The sequence below is a fragment of the Chrysemys picta genome, chromosome 1, assembly GCF_011386835.1.
Source record: "Chrysemys picta bellii isolate R12L10 chromosome 1, ASM1138683v2, whole genome shotgun sequence".
Classification (NCBI taxonomy): domain Eukaryota; kingdom Metazoa; phylum Chordata; order Testudines; family Emydidae; genus Chrysemys; species Chrysemys picta.
In genome coordinates, this window is record NC_088791.1 from 20,308,504 (window position 1) to 20,329,985 (window position 21,482).

At 41.3% G+C, this 21,482-nt stretch overlaps 1 pseudogene; it reads right to left on the reverse strand.

Annotated features, from left to right (window-relative positions):
* Window positions 1-231: 231 nt before the first annotated feature.
* Window positions 232-18,959, reverse strand: LOC135980999 (semaphorin-3D-like; annotated as a pseudogene).
* Between the last annotated feature and the right edge of the window lie 2,523 nt (window positions 18,960-21,482).

A 21,482-nucleotide genomic window follows, 5' to 3' on the forward strand; every position in this document is an offset into this window, starting at 1 on the left:
AAGCTTTCTTCCATGTGAGGAAGTGGCTAATTTGTCATTTCACACTCAAAGAGGCGTGAAAGGCAGAAAGGGGGAGGTTTGGTAGAGTGGGGGAGAGGGGCTGCAAAGCATGAGAAGAGGCAATAGCCCTGATTTTGATCTTGCTTACACTAATGTAAATTGGGAGAAAGTCCAATGAAGCCAATGGAGTTACACTGGTGTAAATCAGATCTGAAGGAAGCACAGTGTCTCTTGCTCATACAAGAAGATTTATCTTATTAAAGCGCAGAAAGTAAAACTAGGAACACTTTACAAATGATGTTATTGTAAATCGCAAAGCTGCTCATCTCTAACTTCTACTTCTGTTTATTTACATGTGGGCACTTTCTGTTTTTATTTAATTCTAATAAAATAGTATTAATTCCAACAACAGAATGCCTTGTTTGAAATACACAAGAGCTTTTATGAAACAAATACACAAGTCTGAGGAATGTCTGCTCTCTCCCCATTGTTATACCTGGCGTAAGAGCACTGTCAGTTTCTTTCTGTCACCAAATATGTTTCCCTCATTGTCTTTTGTCATCAAGTTTGGGAGGGTTTTTGTGCGTGTGTGTTCTCCGCTCCTCTTTTTTTCCACAACAAACTAACCATACTCCAGAAAATGAAGCCAGCCGGGGGTTAGAGTTGTAGGGGTGAGTAGAGACATTAAGGGTAAAATCTTCAGCGAGACAATAGAGGTGAAGGCAGAAATCCCATTATTTGTTAATAGGGTTTGTGCACATATCTTCCACGCGCTGCTTAGGACATTTACTCTCGAGTATCTTGCTGGCAGTTTCAATTTGAGTCAACATTTCATTTCAGCAGATGGACTGCAAACTAGAGGCTGCTTATGCCCTAATGAATAAAGCTTTATATTTCCTCCTCTTAAAATGTGATTACATTTTTTATGGGGAAAACGAGCGTTACTCTTAAACTGATATTTAATTTGACTTTTTTGCTTTGCTTCTATGTGCCAGCAAATGCCACCCATGTACCGAAATATATGCCCAATGGGTAATTTAGTATAGTTTTGCAGATCTGTCACAATATAGCCTGTATCTATATGGCACCTCCCATCCTTACAAGATCAAAGCACTTTTACAAATACATCCACATACCCCTGAACTGCAGCCATCTCTGGGGTGGAATGATTAATAATGCACTATAACACAGACTTTAAATCTCATATAAAAATTATGCTAGGGAAGCTGTGTAACACCCACATGTTCATGAATCAGCTTCTTGTGATCTAAGTGTTAGCTAAAAAATCTGAATTTCTGGGGAAAAAAACCAGATTTGGAATTATTGCCTTGAGTGCGATGCTCAAATAAGGAACTTGCCATTTGCTAAAGTATTCCAGTATTACAGTGCAGTCATATACAGACTAATAATGACTGTGCATTATCTAATCTCAGTATGAAGCAATATTAATTAATAGGAAGGATGCACAAAACAGAACACAGTATTTTTGCATGTTAAACGTCCTTTCTTTAAATAGACTATAAAACTACGTAGATGTAGGCCTGGCATGTGGGCTGCTGACAGGTTCATGGTGCCTTCGATTTCACTTTTTCTTCATCTTCTGCATGTGCTTCCATTTTGCCCCACCTTTGTTCCGCTGCCGCCGTTTCTCCCGGTGCCACATCTGTTCACAATATTCATCCAGGCTGAAGCTGGGGCTGCTGACGAGTTGGATGTAATCCTTGTACCTCAGCCGCGACTCAGTAAGCAAATCTCTCATCCATCTGTCTTTGTCCTCCGTTTTCTGAGTGCTTTCCATGTGCCCGTTCTCTATGACATTCAAATTTGACTTCACAATGGTGTGAATGAACATGTGCTCCTGTGCTTTGCAGTAATACGCCCCTGTGTCCTTTCTCTGCAGGCTACGGATCAGCAGCCCGTATTCCGTTTTGATGATTCTCTCGTCAGCCTTCAGCTGTGAGATTGGACAAAGCAGAAAACAATGCATTAAAAGCACAGGAAAAATAAAATTTGAGTACATTATAGGTGGGGAGTAGAGGAGACAGAGGGGACAGTTGGCTCAGGGACTGACAATGCAGCCTTTTACCTCTAGGTCACTGGCATATAAGTACCTTAGATAGACAGATGCATATGGAACCATTTGAATTTCAGAGTTCTACTATTCAATTGATAATTATAGTCTCATCAGCATGCCTTAGTTAAAGGTACATACAGTCTGAGAGGATAGAGTCACCAAGAAATAATACAATTAAACAGACCAAAACCATGGTAAGGTAGCCTACTTTCTCGAAGCAAGAGCTGGATAGTTAGCTGGACAAATCCCATTAGATTGCAAGCTGTTTGGGGCAGGGGCTATCATTTTATTCTGTTTCTACAACACATAGCACAATGGGGTCCTGGTCCACGGCTGGGATGCCTAGCCACTATCGCAATACAAATAATAAATCAATAGTAATAACAATTAAGTCAATAAGTCTCATTCTGATCTGACACTGGGTTTACAACAGTGTAAACTCTCTTAACTTCAATGTAGTTATGCTTCATTTATACCATTGTAAGTGAGAGCAGAAAAACGTGAATAAGATTCAGGGAGCTAAAATCCAGTGCAATTCTTTTATCATGTAGGGTTCAGGATCCTAGAGAAAACCTAGAAAAAAAACAGAAATTTAAAGCTAAGGCTGAATTTCTGTGCATTATGTACCCTATTCACTGCAGCATTTGTGGAATTGTACTTGAGATTGTGAAGGCTGTGGAAATACTTGCTATATCTAGCACAATATGACATGTTAGCCACTGGGGTGCTGGTGGCTCAATGCAATTAGTACCTGCTACTTTGCAAATCTGGTAACCTACAAGTGATTTACAAAATTAATTAAGCTTCACAATCCCTCTCTGAGGCACGGATATGTTAGGATCCTTGCAGATGGAGAAACATGGATGCTAAGTGATTTGCCCAAGGTCACACAAAGACTCAGTGGCAGAGCTGTGAGTAAAGCTCTGTCTCCCAATCCCTTGCTCTAATTCCATACCCCAGGGTACATTCCCTCTGAAGCACTGATGTTGGAAAAGGAAGCTGGCAGTTCACAGAGTGTGCAGTGTTCTGCTGCCGCACAGAGGCTGCAGGGGAGAACAACAGCGAAGGGATTGTGGTTCAGTTCGATTAGCTCACAATGCAGCATGCACATTAAGCACATCTTCAGCACCACTGGTGGCATTGTTATAATACACAAGGATCCTGTTTAATTCACTATTGTGCTGAGTGCCTCACTGGGAAAAAAGAAAGAAATCTGGAAAACGTCCCAGACTATACATCTGCCCTTCCAGCATATTTCAGAGGAAGATGATCAGGGAAGCATAAAGATGAGTAAATTAACTGTATTCACAGTGGGTAGACTACACACTGTTTTTATGTGAAAAATCTGTAAGCAATTCTTCATCCCTAAATAATATATATAAGTCCTGCTTGCCTGGCTTGCTACCATACCAGCTGAAGTGCTCTTCAGCCAGATATGTGCAGCTGCCTGTGTGCCATTGATGACCCATTCAGAGAGCACAAGTCAGCTACTAGAAAGGCAGGGTGGTCTACTGAACGGAACTCGGCTCAGCTGGGGCTTAGTGGTGGGTTCTGTTTAGTTCTGTCACGGACACACACTATGGCCTGAGGCAAGGCAGCTCCGGGCTTCAGTTTCCTCATTCATAAATTGGCGACAATAATACTGACTGCATCACAAGGGGGAAGTTAGGCTTATTTAATAAGTGTCTGGCAAGTGCTTTGTGATCTTTTGATACCAGGCACTATACAACCCCAACGTTTGTCTGAGTTAAACTAAATTAGTCATGGTCAAAATACAAGTACATTTACAGCAGCTAACAGTCCTGCAATAGCGGGGAGATGGACTAGGTAATTCAATAAGTCTTTTCCTTCGCTAGATTCTATCACGTAGGGCAGTTTTACCAAGCTTTTCAGGATGGCATCCCTTTATTTGAAGTAAAAAAAAATTTGCAAACCCCTTGCGCTTACTGTAAGGTAATAAAAATGTATCAATGATAACAAAGATAAGCCTATATAATTTATTTGAGTGTGTGTTTCACGCTGCTAAGAGACAATACTTGACCCTGAAAAGTAAGGCTGTGTGGGCAATGGTGGAGAGAGATTTTCTTTGGTTTAGATTATAATAAAATTTTCAATACCTCACAAACCTCCCCCATCTCCCCAATTGCCTTTCATGATCCCCCCTTTCTTCCCCCATAACGATTGTGACCCACCAATTAAGAAACATTGACATGGATATCTGCTGGGTAGCTGAGGAAGACAGAGAAATATAGGGTGGGATTTTCAAAACTGCTCAGCATTGGCCTTTACTCTGTTGCCATTAGAACCCATATGGATTTCAACAGGAGTAGAGTTAGACCGAGTGAGCTTTCTTGAAAATTTCATCTAGACATGGCATTGTATTGTGTCAAGTGATACCACAACATTTGGTATCCTGTAAAGATAGAATGTGAAGGAGATCTTTTAAGTTTTTGAAAAGGCCTATTTTAAGGGCAAGGGTTCCCTCATTTTTTCCTATGATTATTTCTAAGGCCACCCAAAGATGTATTATTAAGTGCCTTCCAAAACAGAAAGAAAACAGAATGCCTTCTCCTAGGTGCTTAGAAGGCCAAGATTATGCATTTAATCAGCATGGGCATGGCAGTATGAGGAAAGGTTTTTAAATAATTCTGGGAAAACATGCCTTAACCTGGTTAATTTCATGTAGGCGTAATGGCAACGGTGGATCTTAAAAAGGGGCTTGAGCTCATGCCGGGAGTAGGGACTAGTGTGCAAGAAAGTGCAAAGAGGGCTGTGGGTAAAGTTGATGACCAGGGCGAAAAGTCTGGTGTCGCTGGTGGAGCAGAAGAGATGACACAGTAAGAGACAACAGGCTCAAACCACTGCTGAGCCCAGGTAAGGGAGTTTCAAAGCGGCATCCTGTGGCTCCATGGCAGCATAGTTTTGAGCAGATTGAGGGCTGTTCTACACTATGTCCCAGCTGCAATGTCCTCTGAAGAGCTGTTTGTCAGCTGGGGATCACCAGAGTACAGCTTGCGCTGGCCACATCTCTGATTTGGGTGGTAGAGCGCCAGTTACATTGGCTTTGGGTAACCAGACATCCTGATATTATTGGGACCATCCCAATATTAGGGGCTTTGTCTTATATATGCAACTATAGCTCCCCGCAAAAAAGTGTCCCAATTTTTCACACTTGCTATCTGGTCGCCGTATATTGGCTATACGTCAGACCTCCTACAGTAAGGGAATCTCCAGCTGGCTGGCTAAGCTAGCTGTACATTGATTCAAAGAAACCACAGTGGGGCTCAGCCTGTTGTCAAGTAAAAGGAAGGACAGAGCTATGGAGGATCTTGAAGAATCTAGAATTGGAAAACAGCTGTTTGGTCACTTAGTCCATCTCTGTACTAATTATTACCATGTGTTATTTGTAATACAGTAGCCTTCATATGCAGTTTGACACAGCATAGTTATAAATGTGCTAAACATTGAGGTTCCCATCACTTTCCTTGGGAGCCCACACCACAGGCTAACATCACTAAAGTGTTTGTGTCTCTTAATCCTAATCCATCTCTACTTCTACTTTTAATTAATAAGGTTCTTATTCAATGTCCCATTTACATGTTGATTATTGATTTATGGTGATTTTCTGTGTCTTCATTGTTCATTCCTTTCTTATTCTCTGACAGGATGAAATTATGGCTCTGATTTCACACATATTGAGCCACAATTCATTATTGTTTTCCCTCCCACTTCTCTTTTTTGGTATCCTGTTTATGTTGTTTTACCCATAGGTTCAGAACTCTTCCTGACTTTCCTCTCTACTTTTTCCCCCACAGGACTCTGGAGTTTCATAAACACCTGGCATTTCATTACTTGGTAGTAGATCTTTAACCTTTCACTTGAATACTTAATTTGTTCTTTAGTTCCTGACCTGCAGACGTAAAACATGTTTTATTAAATTTTGAGTATAGTGAAAAGCCTGGTTACGTAGGAGATGTCGTTTTATTTCTGTCATATGTGGTTTCATTATTTTTCAGCATATCATAACCAATCATTCTGCTGGGGCTATAACGAGTTTTGTTCAGCAATTCAGAAGACCAGAGATTCCAATTCAATAATATGATTAACTTTAAGCAGGTATTTTTAAGCTGAACATATGATTAAGTGTTTTGTTGAATCAGAGCCAATATTGTGAGCCACAGAAATTAAGCAGTTATCAACATTTACCGATGTAACTTTTCTGGTGTCATGTAGTTGCTTTGATTCAGCCTGCAACTAGGTTGCAGTGTGCATGCTATATCTTCTCAATGACAAGGTAGCAGAGTTGGACAGCATTCTGTATATTCTTTCAGCAACTTTTAAATAGTTTTTGATCCTTGATATAAAATATTAAATAAAATGTGCAGAAAATGCCTGGCAAATGAATAAGAGGTTCATTTATATTAATTGCTTGAATTTTACAGCATGAATTTAGCAATGGGGGGAACACGCATTGCCATAAGGATGGCAAATCTTGAAACAGTCAGATGGAAAACAACTAAGGATTCAAAAGTGGCATGGCATCACGTTAGGTCACCATCTTCTGTCCTTTATAAATGGTGTGTTTAGATGGCTCCCTTATTACAAATAATTCACATGTGAACTCTTTCACAGTTAAAACATTGCACCTGTCTGTGAGAAGATAGCGCTTCAAAGCCTGCCTTCCCTCATTAATCAACATGTGAAAAAGCACTAGAGGTAAAGCTGAGCTAACCATGGGTTAAATGTTACCACTGAACAAAGAAAGGGTGGAGAAACAAAAATAGGGAGCGTTCACTGAGAATTCTCCTTGGTCTTCATTATCAGTGGCCTATATCATCATTCCATTGAGAACGTGGATATTTTTATTATGTGCCATGTTGATACTGTTATATTGAGAAAAATAATAATTGAATTCAAACTCTTTTTTACAACATCTATTTGAACTTAAAAATCTAAAGGAAAAATGAAGAATGTGTGGGGACATAATAGAGAGACAAGGTGGGTGAGATAATATCTTTTATTGGACCAACTTCTGTTAGTGAGAGAAACAATCTTTTGAGCTTACACAGAGCTCTTCTTCGGTTTTTGGGACATAATGTCATTATGTATGGAGAGACATCAGTTCCACTATAGGCAAGGTTGAAACTAACTTCCCATTGGAAGGGTAATTTTTAAACTCCCACCCTACGTTTACCCAAATCAAATCAATCTCCCTGAATTTCCACATGGCATATCTCAGCTCAGGATATAATTTTTTCTTGGAAATTGTGGAAAAAATAATGGTCTGATTTATGGACTTCAAGGAATTAAAAAACAAACAAACAACAACAACAACCCACCACCGCCACCTAATTGGTTAAAGTAAAATAGAAGTGTGAAAGAATCATTGGTCAACAAAATGAAACAGTTCAAACCTTTAAAGAGTAAGTTGACCCTGCTGTCAACACCAGGAGATTTCCCCAAGAAAGTACATCACACCACTAACTTATGGTAAAAAGCAAATTGGCTGCACCTTTAATTAAATTCAACAGCAAATTAGTCAATAACTACCTTCTAGGACATTCCATCCCTGCCGGGCAGTGTGTATTTCAATCTGGCCCAGAGTTCCCACTAATCACCATTCACTGGCCCCCAAGACAAAATTCGCTTCTCAAATAATTGGGCCTGATACAGGATGGTGTATTCTTAAATCTTCACTCGATAATAAGGTCTATGCCCATAAGTGCTCTTCTCTGCCAAACTTAGCCCTCTTCTCCATTCTGCTTTCCTCTGACTCTTGGGTTTGGGGTTGAATAGTCACAGAATCTATCTACAATCACCACCAGAAACTCATGCCCATGACGTTGTGGCCAAAGAAAATAGGCTGTAATCACACAAAAATCATCAGCCACTGACTAAACCAACAAAGACCAACGCCTCACTCACCAATTCACCACCAAAAATATCAACAAAACAGATAACAAACAAATATCTACAAAACAGAGATAACTGCCAGATGCAACTGAAGCCCAATCCCTCTAACCAGGGCAAAATGCACTTAGGGAAAAAATGCATCCCTATCTCCAATATGATGACCACAGCAATAGAGTTCAGTATCCTACCAAACACATACCTTTCAAAGAGGATTACCAACCAGGCTGGATAGCCCAATCCATGGCTAACATCAACCAGCGAACATGGGGTGGGACAGTGGGAAAGAGTGAGCTGATGGTGAAGAAGCTGAAATATGCGGAGGCTCCCCAATGTGTTATCTTCCATCACCCACATCATGCATGGAGTTAAACCATATCAATTAATAGGCTGTCGTTTCAAAACATATGGCTTGCTATGTCCCATGGAAAGGGACATGACAGCCTGGCAAACCTGTGGCCACAGGAGACTCTGGGTCAGAGACAGACGAATATTTTTAAAAACCATAGGAGGCCAATGTTAATAGCTTTGCAGGGAACATTGGGTTTGCTTTTTCTGTCCCAGACACCTATTATGTACATAACACAACACATAGGAATTTAAAAAGGAATAAACAAACAGCCAAGCTTAAGCTGCAGGAAATTCAGCACATTAAAGCCTTACGAATAAATGATGTACAGGTTTTTTTATTAATCCAAGTCACAAAAATGTTCTCCGACAAGTCAGTGACTAACCTTCCAAATATGGGAATAAACATGATCAATTGCGTGAGCAACACTAAATACAAAAGCACCAGATAATTGACTCATGACCCACCAAACCGCAGGGAAACGCACTCCCCCTGGCAGCAGAATGACCTGGTGACAGCTCCTGTACCACAGGAGATCCTGTCCCCTCCCATAGGCCATTCTGACTGGAAGTAGGATTCTGAACCATGACCTTAAAGGTGAAATGCAGGAGACATCCTGCTGGGCCAAAGGCTCCCAATCTAGTCTGGATTTTGCCCTTTCTCTCCCCTCAGGAAGCTGTATTGCATGTCATGGACAAAGCGTAACCATCTATTTGTAAAGTGAGGTTTAAAGATCTGCTGAAACATTCCAGCTACACCACTGTAACTAAAAGTCTGTAACTTAAGTTCCAGGTGCACTGAGTCATTCACAAAGCATGGTATCGTCATCACAATAAGTTATACCTTTAAGACATGCACTACAATAACATACAGTGTTACTAGAGAAATATAACGCAGGAAGAGAGAGCAGAATATAGAATTGTAATGGGAAAAGTTATGGTAAGGTATTGACTGAGCAAAGATCAGGCTACATGTTAAATACAGTTTCCTTATTTCTGTTACATATGGTGTTTTAGTCAAAGTAAAGTGCATTAAAACCCCCTCAACTTAATATCTCTCTATCTTTGGATTTTCTATAGAGGCCATCTGTGTGGTATCCAACACTGAGGGAAAAATTTCAAACATGGGTGCCCAAAGCTAGACCATCTCAATAAAAAGAGCCTGTGGTTCAGAGATGCCAAACACCAACAGCAGGGCCGGCTCCAGGCACCAGCCTGGCAAGCAGGTGCTTGGGGTGGCCGCTCCGGAGAGGGGTGGCACGTCCAGGTATTCGGCGGCAATTCGGAGGACGGTCCCTCACTCCCACTGGGAGCAAAGGACCTCCCGCCGAATTGCCGCCACAGATCGCGATCGCGGCTTTTTTTTTTTTTTGGCTGCTTGGGGCAGCCAAAACCCTGGAGCCGGCCCTGACCAACAGGAGTAGTGAGAGCTCAGCATCTCTTAACAGCGGGCTGATTTATTTAGGTGGTTACACATGAATTTACAGACCTTACTTTAGGTACCCAATTTGAAAATGCAGCTTTATTATTTTTTTCTTTATCTTTAAAAATAACAAAAGAAAGAAGAGCATTGTAGTTGTATTGGTCCCAGGATATTAGTGAGACAAGGTGGATGAGGTATTATCTTTTTCTGGACCAATTTTGATTGGTTCAAGACAAGCTTTCAAGCTTATACAGAGCTCTTGCCAACAGAAGTTGGTTCAATAAAAGCTATTTCCTCACCTACCTTGATTCTCTAAAAGAAAGAATTATTTTTGTTTTGTTTTGTTTTGTTTTGAAATGCACCATCAGGATGATTTTGAAAAGGGAAAAAATGGTTGCACCATTGCTTACGATAAGAAAAACTAGATTGGGTCAACATACTAGCAGATGGAACATAGGAACAAGCATTCACCGGCAAGGAGAACATGAGCTCCAGCATCTATTTTATCAAGATAAAACATCATGTGTATACTCCCATGGATATACTGGCAGCATGTGATAAGAAACTCTTTGCTTGTAGTTAAAATCCATAACACAGAAAAGCAATTTGGAGAGTTTTCTTCTCAAACGTGCCCAATGGTTAATGTAGCATTTTATCAAAACTTGACTTTTCTCATATAAACACGTCAGATTGTTTACATAGTGCGAACCTAGTAAACATTGCCTTGAAAGGCTGCAAATGTGTGCTGGGTGCATATTAGAGATGCAAGTGCCATAAACCCCCTCCTTATGCCTTTCATGCCAGATCCTTGGTTCTATTTTTTGAACCAGCTGTGGAATCTTGTGGTGTAGGGGAGTCCCTGGGTGGCATAAAACCTATATGGCTCACTCTACACTACCTGTTCTCATAGCCCGGCTTAGGGAGTGGGGCCATAGCATTCTGGCATATTGGCTATTTGGGGCTATTACAAGTTGGTGAAAGTTTGCTCAGCCCTTAGCCTGTTCTCATGTAACCAAAGGCCAGTTTGGCCTTAAGCCAGCTCAAAGAACAAGTGAGATGGAAAGGTTCTTTAAAGACATCTTTGTTTTGCCCACCATCAGTTGCACTGATTGAGTCTTCGATTTCTAACAAAATCTGTGTTTTTCCAAAGTGGGTTGAACAAAATCCAGGGAGGAAAACTAGTCTTGTTAAAGCATCAGACAGAGAGCCAGGCGTTTCAATTCCTGATTTAGCTACAGGAATGGACATTAGTAACCCACCAACCCTGTTGTATCTCAGTTTCCCAACATGAAAAATGAAGATGATCATGCTTAACCAACTTTGCAAAGCATGTTCAGATCTAAGAGGTGTTAAACATTATCAATATGAAATAAACCCTCTTCAGATGTAATATTTGGTTAATTAATGTTTGTAAATTCTTTTGAGAACCTTGGTTAGGTATTACAGAGGTGAAAGGTAGTTTTTATAATGACTGTGGCTCATCTAAACCCCAGTTCCAGTTACCTGGAACACAGTTAAGCATGTGCATCAATCCCTTTGAAAAGAATGGGACTTAAATAATTGCTCAGTTGTTTTCATAAATTGGGTTGGATGTAATCATATACTTAAGCGCTTTTCTGAAGAGGGCCACTAGTGAGGTAAGGAATACAACTTCCTGCACAAGAGAGTCAAAAATAAAACAATTAGGGCACGAATTACAATATTTCTGGTGTGATAAATATAGGTCTTCCAAGCCATGCATAGCACAGTTCTCAGTTTAGCCACCTGTGTCTGTTGGTGTTCTTTGGCCATTCTCAAGACATACCAGCAGGCCTGCTGATCAAAATACAATATAATTTTTCAAGTATTGATGGATGTCAAAATCAGCCACAGCTGGAATTTCTCATCCCTTAGAAAGAAAGAGATCAATCTTGCCATCACAGTCAATGGGAGAGTTGCTAGTGCCCACAATCAGTGGAAGGCTGAGCCATAAACCATGGTGTATATTTAATAGTTCCTGTAGGACTCTGATATTTAAACTCTGCTTGAGCTTGAAAAAAAAACCAAAAAACAATTCAATCTGGTTCAGATCCAAAGGCATCTGGGATGAACATTGAACAATAAAGCTCATCTAAAACCTTCGACCATCTTACCTCCCCCTTTTCACTACCACCACAGTTGTGATGACTACGCAGGTGGTAGGGAGTGGCCTGAGATGAAAAATAGCTTCTATGAGGGCAAAAGGCATTCTCTGTGAGGGGTCCTTAGGTTTGAAAGTCAGTCCAAACCAGTCCCAATGTGTTGACCTTCAGGACATGCTCTAATGCCCATTTGTTTTTCACTAGTGTGAGAGGACTCCATGGGAAATTATAAAGATTGTAAGGCAGGAAACATCTCGGGTGCTGGTCCTAAGGTTCTCAGATACTAGCGTGATGAGGGTGATATGTAAACTTATAGAGAACAGAAAATTCTGAATATGTTTTTGGCTGCTGAGTTATTCCATGTGTTAATTATTGGGGGAAAAGGTGTTATTGGAGTAGTCTGTCTTTTTAAAATGCACCCAGGAGTGCTTAGAGCAAAGGTTAGGTTCTCTCTCTCTCTCTCTCCCTTTTTTTTTTTTTTTTTTTAATGAGTTTATAAATCAGAATAAATAAAATAAATCTGCCCGTAGTACAGTGCAAATGGCCTCTCTCCCACCCTCTTTATGCCCTAAATAGTGATACCAGAACACTACGTGATCCCTAAGGTGAAGCAAGGAAAAGAAAAACATCTACTAATCCCAATAACTCCTGCCTTCGAATACTCAGCTGAATTTTCCACCGAGGAAGCTCGCCTTGATACCTATAACTTACCTCTTCTTGATGTTCTTCTCCAAAGCGTTGAATATACCACCTAATAGAGGCTTGCTGGGACTTAGGAATGCATTCCAGAAAAGTTGAATTAAATTCAATGCCAAAAATCACCTTTTCATCAGCAGTTTCATGACTAATGCCTGGAAAGCAAACATGGTACTGAAGATTAACCCTGACCTGATTTTTAAAGCAATGATAAAATAGACTGATTCAGAACAGATGCTATAGGAGCAAGTGAATTATAAAATAAGCAAAAGGAAACTTAACTTTTAGCTTAAAATCTAACAGCTAGGACTTAGAGGCAGCTGCTAACTTTCCTCCAATGCAACTGTTTTTTAGAGCAGTTAATACGATCTGTACCACTGACTTACTTAACTTTAAAGAGATACAGCCACTGCTGGTGAATTCAATATTTTACCTGCATTTTTCCTCTGCTCCATCCTCTGTGCACCCAGTGGAGACTAAGCAGAGTAGAGGTGGGGTAGTCATAAGTGCTGGTTGTAGTTCCATCAATTCGGAGAGCCACCAGGGACTGCTTTAGCACCCTGCATACTTTAGAGCAGCCTCAAGGCTAACTGAAATCACTCCCTTTTAGTGGTCATCTACTAGGCAGTTACTGCTGGAGCTCAGTGTGTTCCAGATAGGGCACTGAACTAGAAGTAAGGAGACTTGGCTTCTTCTCTTGGCTCTGCCAATGACCTTGAAAAAGTCACTCCACCTCTCTGTGCTGTTGTTTCCCCTCCCAGCCTTTGTCTGTCTTGTTTATTTAGATTGCAAGATCTTCAGAGCAGGGATTGCCTCTTGCACTCTGTTGGTACGGTGTCTAGCACAATAGGGCCCCAGTCACAACTGGAGCTGGGAGGTGCTATCATAATATAATTATTATATATTATTAATACTTATTATTATTAATCTGCCAGGGGCTGGAAGTGGGATGACACAAGGCCATCTGAACCTGTTTTACAGCACCAGGGGAAATACCCACCTAGCTGCTAATACATTCCATTTTTGTATAATACATAGCCATACATTCCATTTTTGCCACCATATTTGGGCTCAGGATTGAGTTTATATTAGTGCAACATCTAAGTAATTTTGTATTTGTTCATCAAAGACAATAACTTCAATAACCATTTCTCTACAAAGAGATACCTGACAGCAGCAGTCGGGCTGGCATCCCTACAGTAACCCTATGCTCTGTGGCATATCTCAGATACCACTATGTAGTAATTGTGGAGTGGATCGTGAGAGTGCAATCCCAGCCCCACTGAAATCAATGGGAGTTTGGCCGTTAACTTCAATAGAACCAAGATTTCATCCTGACTTTTTAATGATCCCTGCAGTATATATGCACAGTGAGAGCCCAGTATACCATGCAACAGACTGGTCTTTGATTTCATGGCAAACAGCCCTAATTTTGGCCGCAAAATATGTTGAGTTCTGCAGCAGGCTTCCAGCACCACAGTGACGTGAAAATTATCAGAGATTGATCAAAGGGAACGGCTTCTACTAGGTCAAAAATTAAACACGGCAATACTATCAATACCGTTGTGATTAGGGATGTGAATATTGGCTAATAAGTTTAACCGGTTAAACAATTACAATTATATCATTTAACTGGTTAACCGTTAACTGAGGTCACTCCGGCTAGCCTGGCATAGCGGGGGCTGGGGTCACTCCAGCTGGCAGCACAGTCCAGCGTGGCCGGGGCTGGGGCCGCTTCAGCCTACCTGGGGTTCCGCCAGCCCAGCCAGTGCGGCGCAGCCAAGGCTGTGGTCCCTCTGGCCGGCCGGCCCGACTTGACCAGGGTTGCGCCTGCCGGCCCCATGTAGCTGGGGCTGGGGTCCCTCCTGCTGGCACAGGGCCGCCGTGGTTAACGGTTAAACGGTTAAGGTCAGTTAACAGTAAGCCTAATGCTAACTGGTTAACCGTTTAACCTTTTACATCTCTAGTTGTGACTGGGCTGTTCATTTGAATAATTGAATGTAAAAACCCCAGACTAACTCAAACTTCAGTTTTGAAAGCTTTTCATTTATTTTACGCTGCCACAGAAATTGCAGCGTAACCGCAGGATTTAGCATTGACAGTACACTTTGTAAGTGAACTGCAGCAGTTGCCAAGGGAGAGAGCCAGACTGTTTGGCAGCTGGGAGAGGGGGATTTCTTGTTGAGGGAAGGGGAAGGCTCTTGTTAATGGGGGAGTGTTTAAGTAGCTGCAGGGAGGGGGAACTGGAGGGTTTGGCAGCTGGAACAGGGGTTGGGACTTTTGTCAATGTGTATGTATTAGGGGAGGAAGAAGGAGCATTTCCTGCTTCCTCAGAGGATTTCTTACTTGGATCTCTCTCCAGATACTCTGCAAAGGAGCGGAGGTCCTGGCATCTCACTCATGGTGCGGTATGGGGTATTCATATCTATTGCCTTATTTCCCCACTCATGTGGGTTTCTGGTGGTATCTCCCTCCCATGGAGTATGTGTGTGGGGGAGTTTTCACCATTTACTTCTTTTAAGTTCCCATGGCTCAGTGAGACTAACTGCTGGATGAGGGCTGAATGGAGAGTATTTGGGGATTCTAACTGCCTCGGCATTAGCTGCCCAGATATCTCCAGAGGCCTAGTTCCAAAGAGCATAGTAAACAGACAGACACACTGACCGTACACATTTTGTTGGAGGAAGAGGCGCAAATAGTTACTTTCTTCCACATCCCAGCACTGGGTGACTGGATCTCCATATCTGACATCTTGCCTCCTGGCTCGCCTATAACAAGAGCATTAAAATGTGTAACACTTGAGGCATAATTGCTGGAATTCAGTAACAAAATGCAGAGGAGCTCAGCAGATGTGGGACCGCAGCACTTCTGCCCTATCATTGGCAATTACAGCCCTAAGTAAATCCAGCCTCCCTCTCAAGTGGCATGTGGCACAGAGAGATTTGTACAAATGGCACAAAGAGACAGGCCGGTGATTTAAGAAAATCACTCTGGGCAGAGAAATCTGCCTAGAAGAGGGTGAGGAGGGCAATCTAGTGGCAGAGACAGCTTCCAAATCAGCTATAGGAGCTCTGCCAGATCCAAAGGCAGAACAGATGTTGTGATCTGGTGGGCCAGATCATCTTGGAAACCATCAGAACTCTCAACACCCTACGTCATGTAAACCTACGAGCTTCAACAGACCACATTCCTGACTCAATTCAAGGCCAACACAGTGTAATGTCAACTACTGAATTTTCTAAAACAAGCAATGCTGGAAAAGCGTAGGTGCTGCTTCAGATGGAACAGTTTTGAGAACAGCAGCTACAGCGTACAGTTTGGGGAACTTTATGTAGAGATGAACAGAGCAGACGATTGGGAGTCAAGATTCCTGGATTCTTTTCCCAGTTCGACTATTTAACTTGTGTAGTGATCTTTGGGAGAATTACTTAACCTCTCTGTGACTGTTTTTAGGTTTCATTAAAATAATATTGATAATGCTTAACTCTTACAAACTTTCATCCATAGATCTCAAGAGGATAAATCTGATTATTTTCATTCTTCAGATGGGGAAACTGAGGCACAGAGAGGCAAAGTGACTTCTTTTTCAGGTGAATTGTTTATATGCCAAAAAATGCAGTTGCAGCCAAAAAATCTTTCGTGTGGGAGAGTGGGGGAGAATATTTTGTAATATTCTGATTCAAACTAAATTTTGTTTCAATTTTTTGGAACTGCCAGCAATCTGACCTGGGAAAAAATGCCTTTGCAACCTCACATGTGACAATCAGTTAAATCCCATGAGCACGAATTATGAGGACTGCCTACAGGACAGTTTCGTCGAAGGGGTGGAAGAGGAGGCTGAGGAAAAACCTTGGAATAGTGGCGTGACCTGAGAAATTCTGGCTGACCCAGTCAGAATGCTAGGAGGGGGAGCTAATGCCAACTCAGTAACTCTATTAGCCTTCTAGAGTACAGCATGAAATCCCTCCATCTGGCTCAGGGAGAGTTCAGATATGGCTCCCGTGGTCCTTTCTCTTTTGGGAGGCTGGTGCTGCAGCTGGTATTAGCCCAGCAAAGCACTTGTGTAACCTATACCAACACACTATGGTTCTCTGTTCTTCGCTAGTCTATGGATAGAGGTTTGTAAACTCTAAAGCACTTGAGCCATGAGACCTGTGTCTTTTAGTTCATCCTTTCAGTTCCTGCTGCCGATGACCCACCCAGGGGTATCATGTGAGAGTCACACTCCGCATTGTGATTGTGCCTGCCTCCCATGCAGAGGCACAAGAATGGGAGGCTCCTTGAATCACTTCCCTCCTTTGCACACTCATGCAGAGCCAGACACAATCTAGCCCTTAGCCTCATAACTTGGTATCTTAAAACATGTAGCATAACAATAAGTATCGTGATCTTGTTATGTTAGACGCCCTAGAGCAGTTATCGCTATTCATATTAAAGTGCTGCACTGTTTTCATAGCACTCCCACCAAAACATGGACAAGGTTATGTCTACAATTTCCCTAAACAGCATGCTGAAAAAGTGCAACTTGTTTTCGCTGGCCTAGAAACTCAGTGGGAACCTCTGAAGCCCTTAATGTAGAGAACATGAGTGGGTGGATTTTCCATAGGAACTCTATACATATTCTTACCTTTTAGAAGTTGGTGCATATCTGGAACATGAGTTTCCATCCCAAGCGCAGTATGGGTCTCTGGCAAGGCAGCAGTCTGCACAAGCCTTCCCATACGTGTGACATCTGTGCAGGGAGAGCTGAACCAATCCATCTTTGGAACCAATGTACAATTGTTGCTGCAAATCAGGCAAGGCAAATGAATTAGAAGCATTCTTCAAGCAATTATTTTAAATGTTCTCTTTCTCGCTACCCACCCTCGCAATGTTGGCCCAGATTGTATTGAACGGGAGAGAATTTCACATTCATTGTAAAATGTTTCTCAGGGCACATCCATTGTAGATGACATGATGTTGGAAAGGGGCAATGGAACTGGAAGGACAAGGATCTAAAACACTGGTAGGATGTTGGCATGAATATACAGTATCAAAAATGAGCAGCAATCCACAACAAAAGTAACTTTACTAATAATTTGATAGAGGAAGATAGATCTTGATGTTAAGTTCAACAGCCGTGGGGGTCATTTCTGGTTTATGTCTTATGTTCCTAAAAGCTCATGCTTCAGAGTTTCAGACGGTCACCTGCACAGGTCAGGAAGGGATTTTTTCCCCTCCAATATATTTATCACCTTCCTCTGAAGCATCAGGGATGGCTGTGGCTGGAGATGGGATATTGGATAAGGTGATCCAGGGCTCTGAGGTGACATTGAGCATTCTCTCTCTCAGGTGCTTGGCTGGCTGATTCTTGCTCACAGGGTCTAACTGACTGTCACATGTGAGGTTGCAAAGGAATTTTTCCCCAGGTCAGATTAGCAGTGACCTTGGGGCTGTTTGTCTTTCTCTACAGCATGTAGGTGCAGGTCACTTGCTAGGATTACCTGGGTATATCTCACCTAATCATTTCCCTGCCATTGCAGGGATCTCAGGTACTGTGCACCTCGGGCTCTCGCCTACTCTCTGCATGTAGCACATAACATTCAGTTTCTTGTGGGCTGTAATACTTTGTTCTAATTTCAGTTGTTGGATTTAGTGTGCGGGTCCTGGGTGGTGTTGGTGGCCTGTAACATACAGGAGGTCAGACTAGATGGTTTGGTCGATGGCCTGTAACACACAGGAGGTCAGACTAGATGGTTTGGTGGACACTTCTGACTTTAATCATGACACTGACCTGGAATTCATGATATCTGGATGACCTCGGGCAAATAACTATACCACTCTGTGCCTCAGTTCAGTATGTAAAATGGGGAATAATAATACTTCCTTTCTCCCACCTTTTGTGACTTGGGTAGTTAGACTGTAAGCTCATAGATTGGGGACTGCCTCTTACTATGTGTACGCACAATGCCTGGCACCGTGAGGCCCTGATCCCTATTTGGGATCCCTAATGGTGCTGCTTTTAATACTGCTACTATAACCAATAGTAAAATAATACTAATGTCTCGTTGAATTGATAGATTATACAGAGTCCAATTTTTGTTGTGTCTGGAAAATATGTGTGTATTAACTTAATTCACAAATCCCACATCCATATGACTAAGGATTTGCATCCATGAGTAATTACCAGTTTGTGCATACAAACTACTATTTGCAAGCAAATGTCAATTTTCCAGGCAAACTAGTTCACACTATACTTTCCAGATGCAGCTTAAGTGGCAGCCTTTGAAAGTTTGGCCAATAAGCAACAGATGTCACCAGCAAAGCAGCAAGCTAAATGCTCAAAATACCAAACTATTCATATGAATTAAACAAGTGTGTGAATTACCTGCTTCAGTGACATCTCCATAGTTGAGATAAATGATGGATGCTGAAAAATTAATGAGTGAATGTCAGTGCACCTGTTTATTGACATTTGCTTCTGTCTTTAATAGAAAATATGACATCTCTTAACACCTACCTAACAACAAAATAAATAAAACTACAGATCAATTTAATTGGTTTATGCAGATGTGAAAAAAAGATCAGAAATTATGACTGCCAGCAAATATTCTCTGCTACTTGCCAGTAGATAACTTTTATCCAGGAAGATTGTAATTCACCCTGCACAGAGTGCCAGCACCAAGTCTAAAAACTCCATTTAAGAACTATTCTGAAGGCTTAAATGGGATGGAAGGGATGCACTTTACTCCTCTGCACCAAAGGTGAATATTACCTCTAGTGAAGTGAGTGGATGTTGTGCCAATAACTGTAGTAAGAACAGGATGGTCCTGGTATATTATTTATGCTCTATCACATAATGCAACATCTAAGCCTATTGTTTAGTGTTGATGTGACTTTAAGAATAATAAATGGTTTGCAGCTGCTCTCTCCTCTTCAATTTTCTGTATTAAAAATATGTAGAGGTAACATTTATAAAGTAGATGACTGTCTGCTGAGCAAACCCCAACCCTTTTAGTGTTAAATATGATATGCCATGTTTGCCCTTGACGTTATGGTATAAGAATGCAGCAAATTGGTGTACATACTGAAACTCCTGATTACTTGGCAGACTGTCGAGCAATCTTGGTATTTTCAAAGTAATATTTATAATTGGTGTTCATTGCACTGGAAAGAGGACATTGAGAGCCTTTAGGATTCTCATCCTATAGATGATGAATCAAAAGGCACATAGAGAGATTAACTCAGTAATATCAGTTTTACAGAGTCCGTACTAATGCTGGGTGAACTCATTGTGTCTGATTTCAAACTCTGATTTTGGGTTGGAAAGTTTGACTACAACCCCACTGTTCTTGGGCTTGCACTGCCCAAAGGAGAGAGTCCATGAAAAAAGGGCAGATGGTGGGGAGAAAGGAAAACATGAACAAAACAGTAACGTGAAAAATGAAGTAGAGCTGGACACAATGAAAGGGGAACAGCAAGAGACTGCCGAAAAGGAGGAGAGAAACACTTGAATGAAAAAATAAATCAGCAGACACATTCTATTCTCCATTACAAAATCAACTCCATTTCATCAACAGAGTTAATCAGGATTTATGTCAGTGTAATAGAGAGAAGAATTTGGCCCAATATAGATACCATTTATGGGCAACTCACTGGTGTTGGCATGACTTAGTGGATTTCTTCTCTCTCTGACATTCTACCGGCCAACTCCAAGAACACTAAACCTTGAATCAAGCTCCAAAAAACCCACCCCAAAACAAAGCAAATCAAGAGATTGATTTAAAAATAATTAGTGTTTAAAAATAATAGATATTAGGTTCATTTTATTTGCCTCGTGGTTATTGTTTCTTTGTTTTAAATTTGATTGTTTGTGTTTTCAAGGTTTTCTCCACAACCATGAGGCTTGAAAACATTTTTCAAATGATAACGGGGTTCGCAGGACTCCAGAAGCTGAGGCTTTAGGAAAAACACTACAAATCAAGCAGTGTTGGTGAGACATGATAAAACTGCAAGAGTTGGCAGCAGTTTCCTAGGAGCTTGAAAATTCATGGTCTTTTTGATTCAATCACCTTTGGAAAACCAAAGGATCTCAATGTTAAAAATAAAATAAGTTTGGGAACTTGCATTAGTTCTGAGAAATGAATTGCTTCAGAGGTTGAACTCCACAAGGTTTAAAACTCCCCTAAACTATTCTCTGATGCTGTTTAAACACCCAATGGCTGTTAATGCTTACCTTGAAAATCTGCAGCTCTTCCACAGTCCACTTCTCCTTTGTAATGCCACAACTTTCAGACCGTTCCTGTGTCTGAAACAAAGGTATGTAGTATACAAAGCAGTGCTTGTGTTTCAGTATTTAAGTACGGTTCTGTTTCTAACTGACTTCATATTGACTCCCCTTCCCATTCTTTTTCTAAGTGATGCTCTAAACTTCAGTTAGAAAGAAGATAAAAAAAGAAAGAAACTAGACATCAGAGATCATGCTTAATATATCCAGGAATTTACTTTCTAAATACATCTATCCATCCTAGGTACTTGTATGGCCTCTATCACTATAGTGTCTGTGCAACTCACAATTTTTAATGGATCTTAAACAACTGTTTTTTCTTAACCTCAGAATACTCTGTGAGACAGTGCTATTATCCCCATTTTACAGATGGGGAACTGAAGCACAGCAAGACTTGCCCAATCTCACAACAGAAATGTGTGGGGGAAGCAAAGAGTTGGTCTAAGGTCTACTGAGTCCCACTCTAGTACTTAGCTACTGGATCATCCTTCTTTTTCAGTAAGAACTTATCTATTTAAACAGCTTTAGGGACCACAAAGGTCCTTTGCTGAATAGGGGGTCTTAGTGACTACCTACGCAGTGTGGTGTGATCAGACTTAAAACGGAACTGAAGTGCTTTTAAAATTACTCTAAACAGTTGTTTAA